Raw genomic sequence first — 13,830 nt, 5'->3', positions numbered from 1 at the left:
ACTTTATTATAAAGGAAAGATGAAGTTAGAATTTACACATATATGTCGTGAAACTTCTCTTGCTTTAAATCATATATTATTATATGATAAAAGTGATAATATAAAACATTAGTTTCAATGCTTTACGATTAAAAATCAAAATGGTAAATATAGTAACAGTAGTGATTAGGATTTATGAGTGAGATTTGAATAAATAAATGAATTGAATAAATTATTGTTAGAGAAATATATGGTAACATATTGTTAGTCTAAATTTAAGGTAAGACCAAAAAATAATGAGATAAATGAAATGGTCCAAACAACTTTTATAGATAGATGTTTTAAGACTTCTTCCCTTTTAATAGTGTTGATTAATTTTTTTTTTTAAAAAAGTCAGAAATAATTGAAAAAAAGAAAATGATGCCACTAACAAAATCCTAAATCTTAAACTTTAAACCCTAAATCCTAAGCCGAAACTCTAAACCCTAAATCCTAAACCTAAAATTTAAACCCTAAATCCTAAACCCAAACTCTAAACCCTAAATCATAAACCCAAACTCTAAACCCTAAATCCTAAACCCACACTCAAGATCATAAACCCAAACCCTATACCCTAAACCCAAATCCTAAACCATAAACCATAAACCACAAACCCAAACCCTATATCCTAAACCTGAATCCTAGACCCTAAACCCAAACCGTAAATCCCAAACCCAAAAGTTTTGAATTTGGGTTTACGGTTTACAGTTTGGTTTAGGGTCTAGGATTTGGGTTTAAGTTTAGAGTTTACGGTTTGGGTTTAGGATCATGGATTTGGGTTTACAGTTTGGGTTTAGGGTTTAGGATTTGGGTTTATAGTATATGGTTTGGGTTTAGGGCTTAGTGTTTGGGGGTTAGAGTATAGGGTTTGGGTTTAGTATTTAGGGGTTAGATTTAGATTTTGCGTTTAGAATTTAGGATTTATGGTTTTGTTAGGAAACATTCTTTTTTCAACTAGTTTAAATTTTTTAAATAAAAATTAATATTTTTATCTAGGTGGAAGTTTGATTGGTGGTAAGAGAGTTGATGAATTTAAAGGTTCACCATAGGAGGTGAATTTAAAGGTCCTAAATAAAACTAATTAAGGTGTTATTGGTTTATATATTTTGATTGATTTAGAAATTCATATAGTGTTTATAAATCCAAGTAAAATTTGCAAATCCGGAGGTTTTTCTTCGAATTTGAGTCTTTGTACTTTTAACAAAAAATTTCAAACAAATCCATTATAAAATCAAATATATTAGTAAATCCATACGATTGAATAACACTTGATTTGATATAGAATTTACGAATCATTAAACAAATAACACGTGATTTTAATACATATTTGAAAATCATAGAATCAATAACACTAGATTTAATTTAGATTTTCAAATCCACTAAAATACAAAAATCAGTAACCTCTACTAAAAGTCATAACTCTTAATACATACACCCTTTCAATAAAATCAATTACAACCAACACTACTCAGCCTCATATTCTAACACAATGTATCAAAACCCTAAATATCTCTTTTTATCTTATATATCAATCACTGTGTATGGTTTTTGTTGTGTAACCAAGAAGTTTCCTTATATGAAATTTTTGGTTATTAATACGTTTGATCCTGTAGGCGATATTGACAGGAACATTCATCAGCATCAGCTCATCACCGGATCATCGGCAGAACTCGGTGATCCGATAAATAACTCGCAGACGGCTGCGCCGTCGAGATGGACTCCAACACCGGAACAGATCACGACACTAGTAGAGGTTTACAGAAGAGAAACACGGACGACAGAACAAATCCAACAGATAGCATCTAAGCTCCGTAAGTATGGCAGAATCGAGAGCAAAAACGTTTTCTACTGGTTTCAGGATCATAAGGCTATAGAGAGAGAGCTAAACAACGCTGTCGTCAAGGAGATGATAATGATTTTAACAACGTTCGTGAACCACTTCAAGACGTCAAGGATCGATATTCATCATCAGGTGATTAATTATTAGCTAATTATATATATATAAATATATAGGATATTGATTATTAATTTAAAAGTGTGATCTATACTTTAAGTTTTTTGTTTGTATTATAACATTTAGTGGAACATTACTTATAATTAGTGGCAATTATAGGTGGTTATCGAGTTGATCAGACAAAGAGCTGTCCATCTTTTCCGCACACAAACCCACAACCACATATATCTATTTTTAATGTAAATACTGAGTTTATGGATGCAAATAAACAAAGAAACACTTAATATATGTATTATATGGACGTATATTATAAATCGCTGACAAAAAAATACATATTACCTCTCCAAACATAAGAGCACCTCCAATGGAAGGTTTTACCCATTAGAATTCTAAAACTACATATATGTGTATGTATGTATATATATAATAGCATATGTAATTGTGAATCCATGACTTTGTGGAAAACCCAACCCAAAGTTTCAAAATAATTTTTTTTTTAAAACACTTTGGGTTGGGTTGGGGTTTCCACAAAATCATGGATGTCACAATTACATATGCACAGATAATATATACATATACATACATACATATATATGTGTTTTTAGGACTCTAATGGGTAGTTATAGCCGGACATTTGTGGCCTCGGGATAAAGAGCTCATGGTTGTGAGTTCCGGCACCTAGTTTCGAGTCCCGGCCCCCGTCGATAAAAATGGGGTGAAAAAGCCGGCCCCTGGATGCCTTTGGCGGGTTCCCCGGCTCAGCTCCGATGGACGGTCATAGACACTGGTCGGGTCTCTTTTGAAGACATTCGGATACAAGGATCATCCAATAAACAAAAAATCTTACTTATAGTTTCTAAGACAGTTATAATCATAAGTGAAAAATACAGATATATGAAAGACCTAACTTTTTAAAATAATGTTCAATTAATATTTTAAATAAATAATGAATTAATATTTTAAATAAATAATGAATACCTTAGTTAAGCATGATAACTTTTAACTAATGATAAAATATTTTGTATGTTAAAATATAGGTTTAGAGAAGCAAATGATGAAAAGCAGAGAATCCAAGTAGAGCATCTTTATTTTCTCTCCCAGGCACAGCGTGCGAGATAAGTCTTTAGCTTACGGTCCCACCGGTCCCCCAGCCTAAGATCCAGCGGTCACTCCCTTCTGATTGGTGCAGGACCTGAGATACCTTTCTGCCAATTCAAAAAATTCCCTCTTTTAGAAGCATCCTTTGGTCCATCAAAGCTTCTGACGGTCCATCACCGGGTTCCACCTGCGACTCCGGTCGACAGGTCCGACTACCTCCGCCATCAGACTCCTCACCGACGACGGAACTCACCCCAAACCGACAATGAAGCAGGAAGGACCATCAGCACTAAGCGCTCAAACCCTCTGTCCAAAGGGACTACAAAGAACTTCCTGAAGGATCCCAGCCTATCTCCTTCACAAATTCCACTGGGGATTCCCGGTACTTCGTTCTTATCAGGCTTACAAAAAGCTTTCTAGAGGCAACCTCAGTTAACCCTCTTCCTAACCAGAACTTCCCGGTCAAGTGTGTGTGGTGTTGACTTCGGGGGATTCCCCTAAGCGATATCTACGGTTCGCATCAAGACTATCCTTCCTCTAAGCCATGGCGCACCGTCGGATCTCCTCTGCAGAAAAAGGGAAGGGGCTAGACCTAGGGTCTCAACAACCATCTCGCTCTGCTCGTGTGAGGGTTCCCCCCCCCCATACAACTCGGAATTACTTCGCAAACATTCACTCACCCTTATCGGTAGAGTAACAAACAAGACAGCACAGAAAGTCTGGTCGTTAATACCCTTTTTCACGGAGCACTGGAAAACAGAGTTCAAGCCGGTTGGAGCTGATCTAGGCAATGGACTATTTCAATTCCAGTTTGAACGAGAATCTGATCTGCTAGCGGTATTAGAGCAGCGCCCATACCACTATGCAAGATGGATGATCATTTTGCAGCGCTGGGAACCTACGGTTTCCCCCAGCTTCCCTTCCCTTATTCCTTTTTGGATTAAGGTTCAAGGACTCCCTGTTCATCTTTGGACAGAACCTACCCTTAGATGTATAGGGGCAGATATCGGGATGTACGAGAAGGCTGAAATCACTCCCCTTACCGCTAGAATGAGAGTCCACATCGATGGCCTGCTCCCATTAATCAAAGAATCTGTCGTGGAGTATCCAAACGGAGACGAGGTTATTACTACTCTGGTGTATGAGCGCTTGGATAAGCACTGCACCAAATTCCATCAACTTGACCATGAACTAAAAGAATGCCTAGTGGCTAGGGCAGAAGCAAGAGCTCTGAAGACGTCCCAAGAGGAAACTAGAAGCAAACCAGTTAGCCACTCAGGCCAGGAAGCGGGCTCTGCCAGAGAAGCTTCCCTCGCTTCAGCTCATAATGAGCCTAGCCACAGAGAAAGAGGCCAGCGAAGTACAGCCCCTTTCCAGTTCTCAGCCTCTAACCAGAGACAACTTTGAAAAAAGACCTACGAAGGACTTAAGAGAAACGCTGCACCACAGAGCATATAAAGATCAACCAAAAACCTGGCAAGAAAGGAGCTCATATCGCCGGTCGAATCAGGCTAGGGAGAGAACCAGAGGAGCAGGTGGCAGATCCACACATTCTTATCGAGCTTCTGAAAGCCAGCGTTACCTCCCTCCCCCCCCGAACAGAAGCTACTATCGGGAGGTTCCTAGGAAAGGAATAGATACAAAAGATACAGGATCTAGTGTTTCCAAGCAGCTGAGCAGACCAGCCAAAGGGGGGAATCCCCCGGAAAATGAAAACGATCTGAACTCAGTACCGCATGCTGCCCTACAAGCGGCTATAGGCGAAGTTAGGGACGTCATGTTACAGTATACTAGAGCCGCTGACCCGACAGAAAGAGAGGCAAGAATTGAAAGGGTGAGACAGGTTGAGGAGAGAGGTGAGCTAGAAGAAGCTGCCCTCCATATGCTGCAAGCATCTAACAATACGATCAGCAAGGACAATACCCCAGCCAATGCCACTCCGGAGCGCCTCTCAGCCTCCCACAGATTAGGACCGGCTCCCCAGTCCCACTCTACTGATAGAAGGAAATATTCCGCATATCTCAGCACAGACAACCGGGAAAGACTACCAGGAACTCTTCGACTAGGCCCCCCTCCCTTGGAGCTAGGCCAGCTCAGCAACGAGAGGAGCGAAATCCAGACAGTGACAACAACTGAAAGAGTTCCAGCCCCCCTGCGGCTAGGACCTTTAAACCTTGAGAATGAGGAGACACGGGTTGTACCGGAGCCAGAGCCGACTAAGAGGAAGCCAGGCCGCCCTCCTGGCCCAAGGAAGAATACAGGGGAAAATCCTAGTTCCAAAACAAGAGTAATAGCAAGTAAGAGAAAGGTTACACAAAAGCCTTCTCCAATTCGCCGGAAGATCACTGCATACTCAGAGGGTACAACAACAATAAAGAAAAAGACAGGTAGAGCGAAGACAGGAGGAACCTCTCGAGCAGGTGCACAGCAGGAACGACAGCCCACAGCCTCGGAAAATACTCCCTTCGTCAACTTAATACCAAAGTCTACGCGACGTCGGATGGATTTTCGGATTCCATCCAGCCTCGCTCCTTAGCGATTGCTAGTTGGAACTGTCAGGGGTTGGGGAATCCTCGGACAGTTCGACGCCTAGGAGAGATATCAAAGAAGTATGATCCTGATATTATCTTCATAATGGAATCGAAAAATCCCGATGAAGTGGTACTGAAAAAGCTCGAGCATCTCCGCCTGAAGTATGATTGTCACCACCTGGTCTCTCCAACTGGTCATGGAGCAGGAGGGTTAGGACTCTTCTGGAAACAAGAGTTGAATCTCCAAATTCTAGAATCAAATGCCCATGTAATAGACACAATTGTAGCTTTTGAAGGAAAGTCTTTCTACTCTTCTTTTGTCCATGGTAGCACCGACAGAAATCAACGGAATTTATTATGGGACCATCTGGTTACAGAAGCTGTAGGAAGGGATGAACCTTGGTTCGTAACCGGTGATTTCAATGACCTTATAAATGGCGCAGAACAAGATGGTGGAACGGAAAGAACAGAGGGATCTTACTCTGACCTCCGTACTTTCTTTTCGGAGGGGGATCTGTTTGATCTCCAACACTCAGGAGACTTCCTGTCATGGCGAGGAAAGCGAGGAGATCACCTTGTACGGTGCAGGTTGGACAGAGCAGTTTCTAACACCCAATGGGCGGAATGTTACCCGACGGCTCGGTGCGAATATCTCGGCTTCGAGAGCTCTGATCATAAACCCCTTATATCCTTTTTTGATAGAGGAAACAGGAGGAGGAGGGGCATGTTCCGCTATGATCGCAGACTGTGCAACAATGAAGAAGCGAAGAAAGTGATATCTGATTCATGGCGCGCTTCGGTCAACACCTCAGTCAGCGAGAAACTCAGCTCAACCCGAAGTGCGATCTCAGAGTGGAACAAAACGCAACAACGCAATAGCCAGAGAATTATAGAGCAGCAGAAACGAGAGCTTGATGCGGCTCTCTCCAGCCCAGCAAATGATACCGTCCTGATCCAAACGATCTCCGAGAAGCTCAATGCGGCCTACTTAGCTGAAGAGGAGTACTGGAAACATCGGAGTAGACTCCTGTGGCTCAAGCTAGGAGATTGTAATACCGGCTTCTTCCATGCTATAACTAAAAGCCGGAAAAGAGCTAATGGCTTCTCATTCGTTGAAAACGAAGAGGGGCAGATGGTCCACAAAGAAGAGGAGATTGTGGAGGTGATAGGCAACTATTTCCAAACGCTGTTTGAATCACACCAGGGAGATAGGGAAGAAACAGTGCGCCGGGCCCTCAACCCTATTGTCTCTGAGGAGGAAAACATAGCTCTCATTGCTGTTCCGACAGCAAGCGAGATCAGAGAAGCCTTATTTGCGATCAATGCAGGAAAGGCACCAGGCTCGGACGGGTTCTCGGCGGGATTCTTCCATACTCATTGGAATGAGATAGGGCCTGATATTATAAGGGAGGTGCAAGGATTCTTCGCGGGAGAGCCATTGCCCGAGGGGATAAACAGCACACACATACGGCTCATTCCGAAGATCTCCCAACCGCAGAAAGTCTCGGACTACCGACCGATAGCCCTGTGTAATGTTTATTACAAGATCTTCTCTAAGATCCTAACTAGGAGGCTTCAACCACTGATGGATAAACTGATCTCGGAGAACCAATCCGCCTTCGTACCAGGAAGGGCCATAGGAGACAACGTCCTCATCACGCATGAGGTCCTCCACTACCTCAAAACCTCCAAAGCGGAGCAGCGGTGTGCGATGGCGGTAAAGACGGACATGAGCAAGGCATATGACCGGCTCGAATGGGAGTTTATCTCGCTTGTATTGGCTTGGCTGGGATTCCACCGAGATTGGATTAGATGCATAATGCAATGTATCACATCTGTTACATACTCCTTCCTCATTAACGGCTTGCCTAGAGGGAAGGTAGTACCGAGTAGAGGTCTCCGCCAAGGTGACCCTCTTTCTCCCTACATATTCATCATGTGTAGCGAAGTCCTCTCGGGATTATGCAACAGAGCGCAAGAAGAAGGCTCTCTCCAGGGTCTGCAAGTTGCTCGGGGCAGCCCTCGCCTGTCTCACATCTTCTTCGCGGACGATACAATGTTCTTCCTCCAGGCTGATAAGGAGAATTGTGCATCTCTAAAAACCATCTTGAGTGACTACGAGCAAGCTTCGGGACAGTGCATCAGCAAGGAAAAATCAGCCATCACCTTCTCCAAGAAAGCCCCGGCGAGCCTAAAGATTATGGTCAAAGCTCAACTGCAAATTGAAAAAGAGGGAGGAGCTGGAAAATATTTGGGACTACCCGAGCTGTTCGGACGTCGTAAAAAAGATCTCTTCTCCTCGGTCGTTGACAGGATAAAGCAAAAAGCACGGAGCTGGAAAAACCGATACCTCTCAGCGGCGGGAAAGCTGGTAATGCTTCAGAGTGTGCTCTCTGCAATCCCTTCTTATCCGATGTCCAGCTTCATGATGCCGGTTTCCCTATGTAAAAGAATTCAATCCGCGGTGACACGGTACTGGTGGGATCACAATGAAAATGAGAGGAAGATGGAGTGGGTGTCTTGGGAAAGTATGGCAAAGCCAAAAGCGGCAGGTGGTTTAGGCCTCCGAGACTTCCAAGAGTTCAATGTTGCTCTGCTGGCCAAGATTGGGTGGAGATTATACCAGAAGCCAGATTGCTTGCTAGGGAAGGTTCTCTTTGGGAAGTATGGCCCGGGGAGCGATATTCTGAACGCTACTCCTTCATCTACAATGTCGCATGGGTGGAGAAGCGTGCTATTGGGCAGGGACCTTTTACTACAGAATCTGGGGTGGCTGGTTGGAAATGGGGAGTCGATAAACCTCTGGGATGACCCCTGGCTGAGCCTGACCAGTCAAGAGAGACCTATGGGACCTCCGAATGAGGCGCACGTGAAGCTTTCGGTCGCTGACCTTATAGACCATACAACAAAGGACTGGGATGTTGCTAAAATTCAACTACTACTCCCAGCCTATGAAAACAGTATCACGAGCATCAAATCAAGCCTTACCGGGACTCCGGATAAGCTCGTCTGGTTAGGCACAAAATCTGGAGAGTATACAACAAAATCTGGGTACTATACTGCAGTTAACAAAGAGGATAACATGGCGGGCGTGGCCATTGCAGATGGATTCAAGTGGAAGAATAGCGTTTGGAATCTTCCATGCGCGCCAAAGGTCAAGCTCTTCTCTTGGAAATTACTTAGAGGAGCAATCCCTGTGGGCGAAAGACTCGTTGAGAGACAGGTACCGATAGACCCTCTCTGTAAACGCTGCAGCTGTTCAGAATCTATTGTTCATCTCCTATTCCACTGTCGTTTTGCTCAAAGAGTATGGCACCTTGCCCCTCTTGCTACGACCCTGGATGTCAGCGGAACTATAGATTTGATGTCTAGCTGGGACAGCCTTTGCGCTCTCAAGTGCCTTCCCCCTGCAGGTATCACTACTGGATCGCTTGTTCTGTGGATCTTGTGGTCACTTTGGAAAGCTCGGAATAACTTTGTGTTTGAAGGCCACTCAGCCTCTCCTGAGGAAACCTTATCGACCGCCATAAGACTTGCAAGAGAATGGGGCGTGGAAGTTAAGAAAGACGATAATCTCGGCTCGAGACAGACTCCTTTGGAAATAGTTCCACCTTGCCCGGGATCGCTGGTGGTAAGAACTGATGCCGCGTGGTCTTCAGAGTCTAAAGAGGCGGGTTTGGGATGGGTCATTTTCTCAAATGCGGGAAACTCCTCTTTCAAGAAACCAGTGAATCGTGTAGCTACACCACTGATGGCGGAAGGGCTTGCTCTCAGAGAAGCAGTTCAAACATGTGTGACCTTGGGCGTGAAAGCGGTGACCTTCCAGTCAGATTCGTCGCAACTGATAAAAGCAGTGACAGGAGGGGTAACGACAATCGAACTCTACAGTGTGGTCGCGGACATACACTCTTTTGTTTCAGTCTTTGATTCGGTATCTTTCTCTTGGATCCCTCGAGAAAGAAATGTAATCGCAGATGCTTTAGCAAAGGCTGCTTTGATTGTGGCTGGTACTTTGGTGGTTGAGGATGCTTTCATAGCTCCCAACTAACTCTCTTAATTAATCAATTTGTGTTTCAAAAAAAAAAAAGAAAAAAAAAAGAGAGAAGCAAATGATGATTATCTCAAAAAAACATAACATACATCTAATTTTAAAACCAAATATAAAGTATATATTTCACAACCAAATAAGAAAATATTTTACAACTTAAATATTTTTTTACAAAAATATAAAATTAAAAAATTCACAAATAATTATTCAAATCGAAATAAGATAAATAAAAGTACTTTGAAAAAAAATGAGTTTTTATTTTTTCGTTGGATCTAAAATGGTATGCAATTCTTAATAATTTTAAAATATTTTTTACAGTATAAAATGGTTCTTTATTATAATTTGAGATTATGCAACAGGAACCTACAAATGAAAAGATGTATGTAGTAAAATAAATAGAGTTAAGCGTTAAAAAGATAACTTTTCATCTAAATATAACAAAAGGAAATGCTCGCCCTAATAATAATTGTTTCTTTCTATTTTCTTTATCTTTTCAATTCCAAGATTCACAGCACTTTTGAACCTCTGATTTCCTTATAAAACAAACAAACAAAAAACCTGAAAATTATAAATAAATTATTAAATTAGAGAAGATCTATACGTTTATAATTGCTAAATGAGACGAAATAGGTTGTTTGTGATGTGATGTTTAAAATGAACCAAAATTTTGATATTAATTTGTTTACTAAAAAATAAAATAAAAACTTATTTTGCTAGATTTCATGCAGTGTACTTATACCAAAATACACATTTTCTGTATTTCTATAAGGTTAATCATTTCTATAGGTTTTGATGAAAATCTTCCGAGGAATGGGTACTCTAAGTTGGTAAAAGGGATAAGTTGCTATGAAACCGTAGAGCTTAAAAAAGACGACAAGGGATGTGGAGTGAATGGTGGCATGAAGGATGCGGAAGGCCTCCGATATACCAACTCAATGCCCTAGGATATGACGCACCTAGACAACAATAAGGTTGATTCTCTAGATATGACGACTAGGACGAATCGGTTTGATCAATTGGACATGACACACCAAGACGGATCGAAAAGATCAATGGATATTACACACCAAAACATGAAAATCCCTCTCAAGGTTCTAAGATAATACTCAAAAGATTATTTTATTTTAATAAAGATTACCACTTATTTATAAAAAATTAAATTTGTTGAGAAAGCCTAATAATTCATACATAGGAAATCACAAAACATTGTTTGGAAGAGAGATAAGGTTCTTAGAATAAACATTCTTTGCATGCAGGAGAGATAAGCGTTGCAAGCAATTTAGTTTATGATTTTCGTCACTTTTGGACATATATGAAAGACTAAATTCAGAGTAATATATTATTCTGCTGGACTAATTCTATATGATTGGTTTTTGGGTTATCAATCATTACAATTGTTGAATAGTATTGTGCTCATCACTGTACTTTATACATAAGAGAGGATATATGTAAATTTTAAAGCAGATTTGTAAATCAGTAGGTTAGTATATGTAGATACAAAGGAGCTGGGAAATATCTTCGTTATAAGTGTGTCCAAAAACTTTTGTTATTTTATATTTGTTCCTGTTTTGACTTAGTTTTCACACTGGATTTATTCATATGGAAACAGGTTAAATTTTATTTCATAAATTTTCATTCTAGTATAAATAGTTTGAAGTTAGTTATTTAATTTTTACACATGGAATTTGTTAAATTTTATTTTATGATTACTTTTATATTAACACTTTACTTTAAACTTCTTAAAAAAATATTCAAAGAGTAATGCAATCACTACGTAAAAACATATGTGGCATATAAAAAATTATTAGTGCTATTATTCTTAATCAAAAAATTTGTAAACAAGTAATATAATTTAGTCTTATAAATTAATGCACTTATTCCAACAAATAGGACATCTGTTATTTAAATGAAGCCTCATTAAAATAAATTCTTTTCCGAATTTGTGAACAGTTTAAAATCACCATTTATGATACTATCAAATACTTTTTCAAACAAATAACACATTGGACTTGTAAATGGTTTTCATCATCTTTAACGATTATAACTTGCAAACAAGCAATTGCATATTCGCTGGTCGGTTGGATACTGGTATTCAGATTCTTGTAATTGTATGTTATAGTTTATATCGCTGACAGGTTCAAGTGTACCTGCTGAAATAATTAGGGTATTCCCCCAATAATAATAATCATCAAAGACCATATTTTGTGCAACCATTATCATATTAGCTATTATTTAAATGAAGCCACATTAAACTACATTCTTTTCCGAATTTGCGACCACGGTTTAAAATCACCATTTCTGATCCTATCAAATACTTTTTCAAACAAATAACACATTGGTCTTGTAAATGGTTTTCATCATCTTTAATGATTATAACTTCCAAACAAGCAATTGCATATTCTCTGGTCGGCTGGAACACTGGTATTCAGATTCTTGAATTGTTTCCTGTAGTTGCATGTTATAGTTTATATCGCTTACCGATTCAAGTGTACTTGGTGAAATAATTAGGGTATTCCACCATTAATAATCATCATCAAAATCCATATTTGCTGCATTAACCATTATCATATTAGCTATTAGCATATTCGCGTCTTCTGATCTCATGCCCGCTAAGACTAAAGAATAATAGATATCTTTTTTTTTTCATTTCCTTCTTCTTCAATAAATTCTTTTATTGTAAATGTGTAAAATAATATTTAGGAGTCCCTACCGATTACGATAATTTCAGGTTCAACATTGAACAAACCTTTTTAATAATTATTTTTCTCTTTTATCATGACGCCACCTTTACTTCCAAAAAGTGTTTGAGCTACAAAATACATGCGAGAAAAAATAAAAAGTATGAATCTCTAATTAGATATTAATTTATCACTATTCTAATTTAGATAATTTTAAAAATCTGTACATGTGTGTTTTATTTTCGAAAATTATCATCAAAATCATAAATTTTTATGAATTCTTCCTAACCTTTTGAAACTAAATTTTAGGTATCGATTTGTAAGCAAAAGAAACTAAAGTTATGTTGTGGCATTGCAAATCTTTTCTCTTATATTTCCTAGTTAAAATGAATACCTTCTTCTCTTCTCACGCCACACTTTTATTTTTCTTAAGACAAATACAGGTGGGATAGCAATTTACAACTATATGTATATTAATAACGAAATGCTAACAATTTTACATGGTTGTTTCGTTATTAGAATCATTTAGATGTAAATTGCTTCCACACCTGCATTTTTCCTAAGAAAAATAATGACACGAGAAGAGAAGAAACCATTCATCTTAACTAGGAAATAGAAGAGATAAGATCGAAAATACCACAACATAAATTTAGTTTTCTTTTTGCTTAAAATCGAAACTTAAAATATAGTTTCAAAAACTTTAGGAAGAGTTCATAAATTTTATAATTTTGATAATCATATTCTAAAATAAAACATACATGTACAGATTTTTACAATTGTTTAAATTAGAATAGTGATAATATAGTATCATAAGAGATTCATAATTTTTATTTTTCTCGCATGTATTTTGTAGTTCAAACACTTTGGAAGTAAAGGTGACTCCATGAAAAAGAACAAAATAATAACTAAATATAACACTTCTACAGTTCAATAAAAATGTTATAGGAAAAAGAGAGAAAGAAAATGCATGCCTTGTCTGTGAAAAAGATTGAGGAATATCGTATACCATAACAGTTTGATGTATAATAACATAAGTTTATCTTCCTTTTTGTTCTCCACTAAGGGCCTAACACCAATCTTCTTCCTATCCATCTGGTTTATTAATTTCAAGCTGCCAAGACCATGCATAAACATTGAATTAGACAGTGTGATCGACGCAAGCTATTTAGCAGTAACACAACAAACAATCTTTATAAACCATAAATAGAGTAAAGAACTGAGATATTACAAAGTGATAAACAAACAAAAAATTCTTAAACAGAAAAATTAATAGGCAAAAAAACTTGTAGTAAATAAGATAAGACTTCTAAAAGACGAATTCATTGCAAAACCATACATGTTTATAAACCATTTATTAAACTTAAGCATGCAATCTTTAAATGATTTTTCTTTATTAATACTGAGCAATTAACCCTAAATTAAAAAAAAACCGTTTATCTAGATTTAATCTACGAAAAACATATCTATTAAAACAAATCTATAAGTTAGAGATTTGGATTACTT

This window comes from Brassica napus, chromosome C7 (assembly GCF_020379485.1).
Source record: "Brassica napus cultivar Da-Ae chromosome C7, Da-Ae, whole genome shotgun sequence".
In the NCBI taxonomy this organism is placed as follows: Eukaryota; Viridiplantae; Streptophyta; class Magnoliopsida; order Brassicales; family Brassicaceae; genus Brassica; species Brassica napus.
The sequence above is the reverse complement of the archived record's forward strand: the minus strand, read 5'-3'. Positions refer to the sequence as shown.